General features: G+C 47.6%; 1 protein-coding gene and 1 long non-coding RNA gene across 6 annotated transcripts in view; one reads left to right on the top strand and one right to left on the bottom strand.

Moving 5' to 3' along the window:
* The window catches only part of ZNF516 (zinc finger protein 516), a 128,627-nt gene extending 118,085 nt beyond the window's left edge, over window positions 1-10,542 (bottom strand). For 2 of the 5 annotated variants that reach the window (XM_065667872.1, XM_065667868.1), the window contains exon 1: window positions 9,673-9,755. The gene's annotated coding sequence lies outside the window, so the exon portion shown is untranslated. Of the gene's footprint in view, window positions 1-8,734; window positions 8,808-9,524; window positions 9,643-9,672; window positions 9,756-10,425 lie in introns of those variants that run through there. The other 3 variants (XM_065667870.1, XM_065667869.1, XM_065667871.1) reach the window with 3 other exon arrangements.
* Window positions 7,493-8,123, top strand: LOC136009326 (uncharacterized). The gene is made up of 2 exons (XR_010610498.1): window positions 7,493-7,640; window positions 7,785-8,123. It is a non-coding gene; the product is annotated as an uncharacterized LOC136009326 (long non-coding RNA).
* Window positions 10,543-12,381: the final 1,839 nt, after the last annotated feature.

Genomic DNA, 12,381 nt, shown 5'->3' with positions numbered 1-12,381 from the left:
CCAACAATTTTGGAACTCAATTAAAGAGCAGATAAATAAGTAACATTTGCAAATATACACCTCTTGGCACTGGAGAACTGGGAGACTCCGATTACTCGGCTGATCCCCTTAAAGCCATTACTTTCTAATTGGAAGGAGTCATTCAGAAGCAAAGCTGTGTGTCTGGCATGTCACTTGACACCTGGTATGTACTGTTCATGATAAGATGAAGTCTCCAGTATGCTTGCCACAATGAGGAGAAGTGGGTTATTTCATCATACCACCAACAGTCACAGCTCTCTCTACTGAAAGATGTTCCAACTTAATGGGACCAGGTTTATCATCATAAATTGTCATGTTTTCTCAGACTGGCATTAAAACGTCCTCCAAGTATCATTATTAATGTCAATATAAATTATGCATTGAAGATCACAGCATTCATTACAGAGGTAAAATTTATCTGGGGGAAAGGGGGAAAAAAAACAGAAGAGACAAACAGAGCAAATCTAATTAGAGTAAGTATTTTTAGATTTTGTTCAGCTTTTCTCAGTAGTGATGAAAACACTTCCTAAAAATGGTCTTAAAATAAGCATTCACAGAGTCATTCAAAACAGTACCAAGACAGCACTGTGTTAATCAGCTAAAGGTACAGTTATACACAGGATATTGCAAAGGGGCTGACGCGATAATACGTGAGACTGGTAGCTTATCCAAGGATGTATCAACGTGCTAGCACAACAATCTGGAAGACAGACCCTTGGTTTCACGTAAGCAGCTACAACGGGAGGAAAAGCTGTATTTAGTGTTGGAAGGGTGGCGTTTAATGCTCCTTTCAACTTCTCTAAATTACAACGTCAGCCATTCCTAATTGGTACACATTAGTATTCAAACACCACGTTGGAATTAGAAGCTTAGCAGTTTTTCAGTGCGCTTACAGACACTTCACACAAACACATGAATAACCTTATTGAAATATTTCTGCATTCCAAGGTTAAAAGAAACGACTTTAAGAGACAGATGGTGAGCAACTGGTACCTCACCGAGGAGTGACACCGACTTTTGGGAGTTCTCACGCGACGCACCGTATGGGGCTAACTCCTGTTTACTACATGCCTTGGGACTTTTGAGTAGAGCCCTGTCTTCTGAAGCCCTGAAGATATGCATAGCTAGGAACGACGGGGGAAAGAAAGCCTAAAAATACAACTCCCAGGGGCTCCAAATTCAAAGCAAAAATAAAAGACTTTGTTTCCCTAATTGCATAGTTTAAGTCAATCCTTAAGCTGCCTGATTCATGGTTTTACCATACTTGTGGCTGCCAATACTGGTACCAGCTCACCAACACAGGTGACTCACAATCTACTGCAAGGGAAGCCAGAATGCATCCGTTAAAATAGACAACCAAGCAACCTCTGTGTGAAGACTAAAGCCGGAGTGGGGGAGAAAGTCTTCCTAAGCACATCCTCAACCATCAAAGGAGCAGCTCTAGTTTCAGCCAGCAGAGACCGTAACACCTCGCTCCGCAGTCCTTTACAACACACCGTGTCGCTGGCTATTGTTCGTAACTCTTCCCGCAAATCATTTCAACATTCAGACACAGATTATTTCTTAAGGAAATTATTTTGGAAGGGGGAAAAAAAGAAAATAAAACTGCTTACTCGTGAACCTGGTATCATTCTAACCATGAGGCAAAACAGCTAAAGACACGGTTACATTGCACAACCCAAAATGCACCGTTTATTGTACTAGATTGCAGAAAAAGACCATTCTGAAACACTGAAATAAATCAAGAGTATAAATGTGACTTGTTGTCAGCCCATACAATATGGGTTAAATGCTACCATATGGTGAGCGCATACACGTTCCCCTTTAAAAACAAAGAACATGGCTATTTTCTTTCCCAAATCTAGTTTAAAATAAATAAACTTGATTATTTTAAAACCAGGCTACAATTGTGACTCAAACACCTCAATTTCCACCAGCTCTTTCTTTTCTCTCTTTTTTCACTGAAAACTAACGCCACTTCACTGCTCACCATCTTTCTTAAAAAGACAAGGAAAAATTTCCATTAACTCAGCTTTATCCCTCATAATAAGCCAGCACATGCATTTCTGTGCAGTGTAAAAACAGTGACAAGCCAGCTCACCTTCCTGCCTTTATTTACCTGCCTGAAAAGCAAAGCATGAGTGTGTGCGTGCAACGCGTTAAAACTCACTGACATATGATCCGATTTTCAGCAAACACTCCCAACAGGACCTGCCTGACAGAGCTCTCATTTTCTCTGCACCCCCCAGCCATGTACTGAAACACACAGTTTCGGTACACTCCCAACCAAAAAGAACAAAAAGACTAAAGCAAACATGTCTGAAGTACACACACAGTAGCTGAAGCGGATGCTGTTGGTTTGAAAATTGCCTGTCTTAGCCTCTGTGCTGAGTATTTGTTTTTATCATTATACTATAAATGAAACATGTCAGGAGTCTAAAAATAGCTGCAAAATGTAATTACATATGCTCTGTAGTCTCTGTTTTACTTTGAAAAGAAGATTAAAAGCTAGATAGTTTTAGAAACTGGCCTTAAAGATTTGGGGAGCCACAAAAATTATTCTACTTCGCAATTTGCAGTACACTGCTGGAAAACATTTCCTTTGGGACGTAAATATCATGGCCCCAACATGGAGAAGCAAGCTCCCAACACCACAGAGCAAGATGGCAAGAAAAAACGGGGAAGAGGAGACAAAGAAAAAAGTAATTTCTTAGAGATTCTAAGAGCGCCCTGATTACGGATGTAATACTATAAGCTTTAATTAGGAGCTAAGTGCTGTGTGCTAAATTCATCCCCATGCACAGCCCTGTAAATTCAGAGTCACTCTGCTAAAGTTACACAGTCGTCGTAAACCCAAGGTAACAGCAATGCCTGGCCTACGGCTTCTGCAACAGCCCGTAATGAAACATGGATTTTGTTGAACAAGCGTTAAGCTATGCAATATCCTGCTGATACCAATTAAATTCTTTTCCATAAGCAATCATTTTGATGAAAGGTTAGCAAAAAAGGACAATAAGTAGTCATCAGAACATAAGTGGTTTTGAATCCACAGTAAAAAGCCCCTGTTCCTCTATGAGGTAAGACTTGAAACAGTTTAAAGCAGTGTCTTCATTAACACAAGACTTCGTCATGGTGCAAACTGCCACTGTCCCAGTGTCCCTGCAACAGGCACTATGCGCAATGTTAGCTCACAGCTCGGGAGTGGTAAACAAATGAATTATCTTACAGCAGCCTTGTGCTACTGCTATAAAATACCTGCTAGAATTTATTAGGCAATAAATACTTGGGCAGCAACTTACAAGGTGCAAGCATTGTCCATCCACACACTAATTTAATCTTAGAACATATGCTTAATGCCGCGAGTCCATTTGCATAAGCGCTGTTGCCGTAATACAGTTTCAGGAACACAAGGAGAAACTGCTAACGTGAAGTGTGTTACAATGCTGATGGGCCTCTACAGATAACTGAGATGTAAACAACATCAAAAACTGAGTAACTGATGTTGAGTAACCATCACATCAAACAAACAGAGCTCACTGGCTTCAAACAGCAAAGCAGGTTCAGCAGATCAAGAGACCCAACATTTGCTGACTAACAGTTAGGTAATGAAAGTAAACATTCGCAATGAAGTCATCATCCTAATGAAAGCCATGGCGATGTTAACTACCTGGGCCATAAGCCACTAGTACGTTTTAACGCGGGCTCACTAACATAATATTTACTAGAATCGCTCCTGCTGGAAAAGGAAAGGAAGACTCCTTTACTTCTAATGCAGAAGTGATAATCAAGACATACTGCTATATGTTAAGGCGTTCTAACTCCTAGTACTGTATTGATGACACCCAGAGTTACTGTGCAGTTACAGCGAGTAACTTAAAACAGAGTTTTGTCTTCAGTGGCTGAGTCAGAATAGCTTTATCCTTGCACTGATGTGTAAAAACATTTGCAGCATTTAAGATGTCTGCTTTGAAAAAGCAAAGTTGCTTCAACATCCAAATATTTATATTGCAGATATCTAATCAAATAAATGTGACTTTTTTGTTTGTTGCCATGAAGTGATTAATTACCTGGATTACCTATATGACTTCAGAAAAAAAGGGAGAAAAAAAAAGAAAAAATACCCTGGTTTTAGTTTCAGTTAAGTTTTAGCTAAGTTTTAGCTGATTAACTGCCAATATTGTTAAGATTTCAGACTCACACAGAGAAAACGTAATTCCACCCAGAGCCACACTCCTGCAACCCACAGTACTCAGTGGGAGTAGCAAGCATGCTCATTAAGGGACAGCACTGGGCTCACAAGCAACAAGTCAATTTACAGGATGGCTGCACACACTCTTACCAAACAGGGGCACATCACATAGCTATGAAAAACAATGGAAGTCCATTCCCTTTTTCTGCACAGAAATCTAGTGCCCATTCAGGCTCAGAAGGTATGTGCCTACAAATTCATACTTGCGCCTCAAAAACTTTAGCAGGCACATTTTACTTGCAAAATTTGCAAGCTCGGACAAGTTGCTTCCTGCAAAATGCAATCACTCTGTATTTCAGCTTTCTATTTTGATGACTTTAAGAAACAAGATAGTCAAACCCAGCTTTCCAGTTTGAGCACACATCTACAGGCTTCATCACTGGTCTCACAAAAGCACTGGCTCATTTTGCACAGTGTATGTTATCTCAGAAAAGTCCTGAAAGTACTTGGCATGAATTTAAGTCTTCACAGAAATGAGGCCTTTCAAAGTTGACAGGTTTTGGATCATACTAAATATAGATGGCCTCCATCAGATGGGACCTCCACATAGAACTCATCAGTTAGAATCACACGTATCTACAGGTGGATACCTGTTGGAAGTCACCTGCACATAAAGACCTCGAAAACCAAATCTGAATAAACAGATGGTTTTCAAGAGTTGATGAGTACATCACTCATCTAGTGATATTCTTCCAGGCTACCCGCCTGGTACCAGCCATGCAAGCACCCACAGCAAAGTGCATTTTAAAGGCTATTTGCTTTTCAGTCAACCAAAGACAACATCCTTGCTTCTGAAGTACGTACATAAAGCTTTAAGACATAAGCATCTTCCTTTGCTAAGACGAGGGATGGTTGCACTTGTAACAAGCAAAGATTCAGAAGGATGGCACAATCATTTTCAACCCCTTCAATGAGTACTTTTGTACTGATAATTGCTATTACTACATCTTGGTGACAGCAAGATACAATGACCAACTATAAAAACATATGATAAACCTAATTTTTAAAGCAAAGACATTAGTCACTGTCACAGGGAAACTTTAATCTACAAAAGCTGAATGTCACTGCTGTTGCTCCATTCAGCCAGCTATACTGTTACCGAGGTCACTTGCAAATAACAACAGGTAGCTTTCACCCTAGTCATGTAAATTGTTTTCTTTTCTAGGATGCACAGAGCGGCAGTCGTTCACATGTTTTAGTCACAGACAGCAATTTAGAAGGCTGTGCTGAGCCTAGATAGGAGCCCTGCTAACAAATACCATTCTTCTCTTTAAACGTGTTTTGGATCACTCCTTAAGACAATGCTATTCTCACTGATGTTGGTGTTTAGTTGATTTTTTCTTTCCTTTTGTAAGCACTACTTTTGCATATTAAACTAACAGTTTAGAGAGGGGTTATAATGCCCTATTGTAGACACAGGCCACTTATCACTAATAGACGTCACTTCAACACCACCCAGTTTTATAGGAACTACAGGCTTGAAAACAAATCCCAGGTCAGAATTTTTAGAGATACCTAAACTCCACACAAACCACTTCATCGTAGAGAGTTCACTCAAGATGGCTACGGCAGCTACTCTTGTGAAACAAAAGATGACTCCCAAAATAACTGCGCCATAATACTAATTACATCTCAGGTGCTCCTACACAACTCCAGCTTCCAGTTCTACCAGAGGAGAGCTCCAAAAACCACCAAGGCCCACTCCTCCTGATTGGCCTGGGACAAGATGGTTGCACAGAGCAGCACATGACCAGGACAGACAGCCATAGGTTTGCTGTTACGGAGCTGAAGGACACGCTGATGGTGAACAAGAGATGACTCCTGATCCCAATCAGCCACCGCAGACAAAACTACAAGAGCTAATCCCCCAAAATACTCCCTGCCTCCATGAAACTTCTGCTCCTACCACCACCCCTCCCTGGCACTGCTCTCCCACCAAAACCTCTTGCAATAGTTATTTATGGCCCACCAGCAGCCGAGGGGGGCCTCTCTCAAGAACCAGGCGTGATGTTGCACTCAGCACCCACCACCACCTCCACCCATCCATGGGACACAGCCCAACACCACACACACACGTGTATCAGCACACACACACACACCTGCCCCATGAAGCACCCCCTGCCTCACACGCGTGCCCTCACACATGTGTTCACTCATTCAATCCCCATCCTGGCATGCACATGCATAATCCCTCCTCCAGCAAGACCTGCAGGTACACACATGTGGCTTATGTGCAGCAGTGCAGTGTACCCCATCTCTGGCCATGCATGCATGCACACAAACACCGTCCCATTTGCAACAACACGTGCACCTGCCCTGCATTCAGCAGCGTGCCGCCCAGCACACACATACACACACAGCCCCTCTTGGCCCCATCCACACACCCCACCGTGGGGCAGCAGGGAAGATAAAGCAGAAGCAGCAAGTTGCTGCCCTCACTCAGGGTCAGCATCTCCCCTGCTTGGGTCCCTTCTAGGGCACACAGGGCCTTAATGCACCATGGCAAAGCAATGGTCAAAAATCAAGAGGCACACACCTCACAAAATGAAACTGTTACCAACTCACCCAAATGCCATGCACGGGGAGCGGGCACAAAGAGAACATCCTGAGAAGCAGACAACCCCCCCATCAATCCACACTATGCCACTCAGCTTCTGCTCAGAATTATGCTGCACTGGGGTTTGGGGGGGGGGGGGGGGGCAAAGCCAACTAAATACACGGTTGCCAAGTCGAGTTAATGAAAAACCCTTTGGCTGTTAACTCATTTAGTGCAGCAAGCATGAAATAAAGTCCATGGCACCGGGCCAAAGCACAGCGGCCCTTTGCCGGGCAGGCTTCTGGGACCTCTCCCCGGCCCGGCCGCCGACGAGGCAGCTCAGAGCAGCCCAGTTCCGAAAAGCTGCTCTGATCTTCCTCTAGAAAGTCGCTAAATCTGCCTCAAAAACAACCCCGATGGCACCGCCAAGCCCGAGGAGATGTTGTGTAAGGGCACTTTCGCATCCACTTCCAAAAGCAGCCCAACCCCACCACCGAGAGGGAAGCTCCGAGGGGATGTAAAGGATGAGGCTGGGCGCAGGATGGGAGTAGGCAGCTCCCGGCCCGGCCCAGCGGCTGCCCGTCCCACCTCGCCGCGCCCCGACACCCCGGGGCCGGGCCGGGCAGGGCCGAGAGGGGCCGGGCGGTGGCGGGGGGGCGGGCCCGCGGACTGGGGCCGCCCCGGCGGGGCGGGGACCGCCGGCGGGCGGGGGCTCAGCTCCGCGGCCCGTCCGACCCTCCGTCCCCCCCCTCCATCCACAGCACCCCCCGCGGCACTCCCCGCCGAGGAAACTTCTCCGCTCTCAAGGAAAAGAGTTCGGCTCCCTGGGCGGGGGTACGAGGGGGGCGACCGGCGATGGGGGGGGGGGGGGGGGGACAGGGAGGGGGAGGAGGAAGAGTTGCAGCTCTCCCCAAAAAGGGACTTTGACCCCTGGCAGCGCTCGCCGGCAGACCCCCAATGCCATTATTTTTGCCACAGGACGGACCCTCGCCGCCGCACGTCGCCACAGCGTCTTAATTTATGAACTCATCAGCCTAATTTCATTATTTAATCATGCGCCCGGCAATCGTGTTTCCTTAAGAAAGGACTGACCTATTTTTGGCTGGAGATAAACGATCATGTTAACAGATGTTAATCTTGTAATCTGTTTTTCCTGTAAGCACTTCGCATACCCGCGTTTCAGACGTTAAAAATAATAATAATAAAAATAATCAAACAACGGCAACAAAAAAAAAAAAATCTTTCCCAAACGACTTGACGTCACGATTCGGCTCGCATTAAAATAAATAAATAAATAAATCTCGCAATGGTTTCAAAGACATTAAATCTTTTTCACTTTATAAATGCTGATTTGTTCTGCCTCAACTCCCACAGGCTTTTATTTGCATTTCAAATTCCACAGGTTACACCAGTCGCCTTTTCAGAAAATGTAAACCAACAATAAGGCAGTAAATGGGGGGAAAAAAAAAAGGGGGGGGGGGAACCCTGCATCTGGATTAAATAAAGGCCAGAATTAATGTTTGGAAAGTAGTCCGAGCAAAATGGTATTTGCGCGTCCAGTGCCCGAGCGCCTCCGTATCTGCGGGGGGAATGTAAAGGCTCAGCCGTGGGCACACACAATGCGCATTCCCCACACGATCCCCGCCTGCTGCTGGGAGCTTATTAACGCTCCTAATAAATGGGGCCCGGCTCCAAACCCACACTTTTCGGTTTAAAAAAGGGAAAAAAAGAAAAAAAGAACCCAACCCACGGGGTTTGTCTCCGCCGATTAATGGCAGAGGTTAGGTGCTAGGGGGGGAGCAAGAGCCGGCTGTCATGCCCCCCCCATACACATACAACACACACATACACGCTCGGCCGGTCCACACACCCCAGCTCCCTCCCTCCCTCTCGGCGAAGTTCACCCATCCAAACTTTCCCCAACTTGCCCGAGTGCTCCGCTCGCATCAGGATCGCGACTGGGCGCTATGCTAATGATCACCGGGGATAGCAGCGGGGGGAGGGAGGGAGGGACGAGGAGGAGGAAAGCTTTTATAGCACAAAATGTCTGGAACTGCATTATTTCTATTCTTCTTCCCTCCTCCCCCCTCCTCTCTTTTTTTAACATACACATCAAGCCCCCCCACCCTACCCGCACCAAACGGGCTATTTTTCCTCTTCTGGCAATAACCGCTGCGGAGACATTGTCCTTCTCGTTGTCTGTATGTGAATAATTGTTTTCCCCGTCCGCCCGCCCCCAACTTCCCTCGATGAACTGTGTACTTCTGCGATGGGGACCCACTCGTGGAGAGCGGATAAATAACAAGGGGGGACACGGGGTTGGGGGGGCACCCACGCACCGCCACACATCGGGCATCGTACAAACAATACTATGCGGCGGGGGGAGGAGGGGGGGGCTAAATAGCTAAAAAAATATCAACCCCACTTAATAATTTAACCGGCCACTCGGGGCTCCAAGACCCATCACCCACCTCCGTTCCCCGAAGCGTTTTACTTTAAAGTGAGGCAATTTGTTCTTTGTTTCTTAATGGATTAATATCGCAGTCCCCGCGTTGTCCCCCCATTCACAGCCCCTGACGGAGCGTACAAAGCCAAAAGGCTCCCACAAACACCCCCCACACACACACTTCCTTCCCCCCCCCCCCCCCCCCCCCCCAGGCACCACCACTGCAGTAAAACCATCCTCCTCCTCCTCCAAGGGAAACAGCGCAAAGTTACCATTTTGGAGCCGCTCCGGTGGCCGGGGCACAGCCGCCTACTCCTGGGGGGGGGCTAAGGAGGGGGGGTTGCCGCGAAGTTTCCCTTCTGCCCCCATACCTACACACCGAGCCCCCCCGCCTCCCGCGGGCCCCGCGCCGCCCCTCACCTCCTCGCCTGGCCGGCGGCCGCTGCCGCGGAAGGGCGCGCCGAGCCGCCCGCCGCCGCCCTGAAGGTGAAACCACGCGCCGCATGCGAGCGGCCGCGCGCTCCACATGATCCGCCGAGCGGCTCCACTGGAGCGGGGGGGGGGGGGGGGGGGGGGGGGCGGCCCGACGGACCCCGCCGCGCCCCGCGCACCGCCCCCCGCACGCCGCGCCCCGCCGCGCCCCGCCCGCTCCGCCACCGCGCCCCCCCCTCCCCGCAATGGTGGGGCCGGTGCGGAGCGGAGGGTAGCGCGCCCGGTACTATTGTCTCCGCGGAGCAAAGTTGGGGCGCGAGGTGCTGCCGGGCGGGAGCGGGCACGGGGCCGCGCTTCTGCCCACCGCCGGCCCGGTTCCCACGTACCTCCGATGCGAAAGGTGCGCGCTGGAGTTGCCCCCGATGCGTTTCTGTGCGAAACTTTCCCCTTTTTTAGCCTTTTTTTTTTTTCTAATTATGTTTTTTTTTTTTTTGGGGGGGGGGGGAGGGGGTGGCGAATTCCGCTGGTAAAATATTTATGGATCTATTGAAATGCGCAGAAACAACACAACATTAAAGTCCTCAATCAAGATCAAAGCGGAATACTGTTCAACAGCCACGCCGGGGAAGTTGAAAGACCTCCGAACAAATCAATCTGCCATATGGCTTAAAAAAAAAAAAAAAAAAAAAAGAAGGAAAAGAAAAAAAACCCCGAGCCCCCCCCTCCCCCCCCCCCACACACCCCCTCCTGCCGTGTCTGCAAAGTTCGGTCCGTGTGTCCCCGCGTGTTCCCAAAGCCCGGTGTAGCCGCGGCCAGCCCGTGTGCCACCGGCGTGTTCCGCCCGTGCCTGGAAAGCCCAATTTAACGTGCCGAAGCCCGGTACTAGACAGCGAGGGTGTGGAGGAGGCGCTTTTTTTTTTTCCTCCTCTTTCTTTGTCTCGTAATGTGCGATGACGTAGAATTGACACGGAGGACTTTTGACGGAGGGTCCGGGTTATCTCCCACCCTGGGGCCGCCGCCCCGGGCCGGGCCGGGCAGGGTGGGATCCCGGACCCCCTTCTCCTTTCGCCTCCTCGGGCACCCCGGGTCCCAGCCTCCCGCCCGGGGCTGCTCCCCGACCCCGCTCCTGCCCCCCTCCAGCTCCGCCTTGCACTTGGGACGCAAACTGCTCCGACAAGGGAGACGGAAACAAAATTGGGGCGAGAAGGAGGCGGGGGGAGAGGGGTTTAAACCCTGCCCTTCCCAGTGCTCGTTAGCAGAACCCCGGGAATAAAGGAAAGAAAGGAGGGGGATGGGGGGCAGCGAGTGAAGGGGGAAAGTTGGTAATGAAGGATACACGAATCATAAAATGTAAGCTATGCGTGATTAATGATCTGCACTAATTTGAATAGCAGGCGTGTTAAAGGTCAGTGACAATTGTTGCTGCTTTCAGCATGAATGCCTGAGTGGGATGTATTTGGGACAATCAAATTTAATTCTAATTCACAGGGAAAAAAAAAAATATCGGACGTGCAGAGCAGCTGGTCAAAACAGAGAGGGGACGCGCTTTAAAAAATGCACTTTGCCTGTCCTTCAAAGGCAGCTCATTACGCCAAGATAGCGCTTTTACACGCCTCAATAGTAAATAATCTATCTGGAATGTCTGGATTTTGTTCCTTCTGCATCAGCATCTTCCCTGCACGCTTTTTCAATCGCGGGCCACATTGTGTTCCCAGTCCCTTGCAGCGTTTTGTGGGAATTCCGAGTTCCCTGACGACGGACTTACCTGCGAATGGACCGGAGAAGATGCCACCTCCCCCGGCTTGAAGAATTCACCCCAGACGCATGCCCTGCAGCATAAGAGTGTAGATTATCTAATCACAGCGCGCGTTGTAGTTTAGCATTTCTTTACACAAAGAGTAAGAAATCCCTTATAAATCACCATTCCTGGGCAGTATTTAGGGCTACAGTATTAAGCTAATAATTTCCATATGGTGAAAATTGACAAGTCAGGGCAATGAAAGGTGCAGGAGACTTCCCAAATCCTCTACCTAAAAAATGTGATTTTTACAACCTACTCCTTTTCCCTCATAGTCTGTATAGGTTCTTTTCCTTAGACAGTAAAACATGAGAATACACAACACAGCACTTGCTTTACTATTTGATAGAGTAATGCTTGAAATGCTTAATATTTTCCATATTTGCTTCTGCAGGGCCCACTCTTGCACTCCTTGTTCCTGTAAAAAAAACATAGGATGCAGTGGCTACGGGGGTGAAAGGACTGGAGAAGCCATTTCAAACCCAGTAAGTGAGGGGTATTCCACTTTAATGGAAAGGCAATTAAAAATTCAGAAGATGCAGGGACTTTAAAAACAATCAAGCGGTATATTAATTTCATGGAAACTCACTAGCAGAGTTCCTCTGTCCATGTAATTTTAAATAGGAGATTTTCTCACATTTCTTCTGCTGAGTCCAGCACTTCTGGGTTTCAATAGCAAACCCAGAACAGGGTAAGGATTTGTAGACTTACAGGATATGCAAAATATATTAGCATAACATCATCGGTGTCGTTAGAAATTTCAGGTAGAGGAGATGCTCCTAATTTTCAAGTCGTCAGTAACGTACCATTACCATGGGTGATTAATCTGTTTGCAGACACTATTTACCCATTTTGTCTTTGCCAGAAATCTTCCAGGCGATGTCCTCCCGTTTCAAATT

The sequence above is a fragment of the Lathamus discolor genome, chromosome 2, assembly GCF_037157495.1.
Source record: "Lathamus discolor isolate bLatDis1 chromosome 2, bLatDis1.hap1, whole genome shotgun sequence".
Lineage (NCBI taxonomy): Eukaryota > Metazoa > Chordata > Aves > Psittaciformes > Psittacidae > Lathamus > Lathamus discolor.
Note: the sequence above shows the minus strand (reverse complement) of the source record. Positions and strands in the feature narration are given on the sequence as shown.